Consider the following 1,847-nt stretch of genomic DNA (forward strand, 5'->3'; position numbering starts at 1 on the left):
TTCAATGGAGCGTGCTGTTCTGGTTAAAACAGACAAATTCCCTCACACATCTCTCTCAGATAAACTTCATCTTTCCATCTTTAACTCTCCTTTCTGCTAGAAAATTAATCCAGATGTTTTCATTAATGTCTGTGGTGAAGCAACGGAAAACCATGGCCGTATGGTTTTCCTGGTTGTAAGCTGATTAACTGATTATGTTGTTATTTTCATATTTTGCCAAATTAATGTAAATGTTTGATGTTAAACTTTGATTCTGTAAAATAAATGACCGCATTCATTTTGATGGGTCAAAGAAAAATGACGTCTCACGTTACATTTCATTGAATTCAACGCACGAACATCACACAGTCCAGAAAGATGAGTGAACCCGTTTAATGTATGAATATATCTCAGAATATGTCATACTACAAATCCAATTATGTACACATCTTCAACATCCTCAACCGACAATATGGACAGACACACCATCTTCCACTCTCCAGGAATCCATGGTATGTCCAGCTGTGAATGTCCCTTCAGGGCATGGGGGTTCTCCTGTACCCCGTCTTCTCATCGAGAAAATTTTATCCTTTGCGTTGAGAGACCAGCTGACCAGATCCATAATTTATAATTCGGAAGATGTGTAAAAAGAGGCTCAGAGAAAGATTCACAGGACAAGAGCAAAAAGAAGAGGGAAGGCAGAAGCAAGAGAAAAGTCTGTCATTGTTGAGAGCAAGCAGAAAGATTGATATATACATGCATTCATATTATTGGAAGTTTATCCTTCCCAGGCTGCATGTCACAAAGAGCGCCATGTATCCCAGAAGGCCGTGTGCTTCATCCACGATGTTCTGACCGAGGTGCTAATGAGCTGGGTGGAGCTTCCACACTTCCACTTCAATGAGGTCCTCTTCAGACCTTTTGAGCACATCATGCGACTGGAAATCTGTGATGAGGATGTGCAGGACCAGGTAACATCAGATTCAACACATCTCAGGGAATCTTTTATGTTGGATTTTTTTCTACTAGCAAGTTTGCCTTTTGGCAGGTGGTGACATCCATTGGAGAGCTGGTGGAAATGTGTTCCCCTTACATCTTGTCAGGATGGAGGCCTCTGTTTAGTGCTCTTAGGACTGTACATGGCAGCAAAACAGACACCAAAGACTACCTGCTGGGAGAACACTCTATGGGTAATTTGAGAAGCTGTATGTACGTGTGTATTTACGTTCTTGTTGCTCATTGCCTCCTTACTGATTAATCATAACTTACTGCATATTTTAATCATGCTGATAGTAAATCTGGATGCATAATATGATTCCTGTATTTCCATTAGAGACCTCAGTGATGACTATGTTGAAGCATTCAGGAGCTACAGCCTTATTTTACTGATTCATTCCAGACATGTCTAAACCATTTCAAAGGGCGTATCAACATCAACACCAATATGAATCTGTGCATCCATATATACAGGTCCTTCTCAAAAAAATTAGCATATTGTGATAAAGGTCATTATTTTCCATAATGTAATGATAAAAATGAAACTTTCATATATTTCAGATTCATTGCACACCAACTGAAATATTTCAGGTCTTTAATTGTTTTAATACTGATGATTATGGCATACAGCTCATGAAAACCCAAAATGCCTGTCCCAAAAAATTAGCATATCATGAAAAGGTTCTCTAAACAAGCTATTAACCTAACCATCTGAATCAACGACGTAACTCTAAACACCTGCAAAAGATTCCTGAGGCTTTTAAAAACTCCCAGCCTTGTTCATTACTCAAAACCGCAATCATGGGTAAGACTGCCGACCTGACTGCTGTCCAGAAGGCCATCATTGACACCCTCAAGCAAGAGGGTAAGAC

The sequence above is a fragment of the Nematolebias whitei genome, chromosome 1 (assembly GCF_014905685.2).
Source record: "Nematolebias whitei isolate Nwh7 chromosome 1, NemWhi1, whole genome shotgun sequence".
NCBI lineage: Eukaryota > Metazoa > Chordata > Actinopteri > Cyprinodontiformes > Rivulidae > Nematolebias > Nematolebias whitei.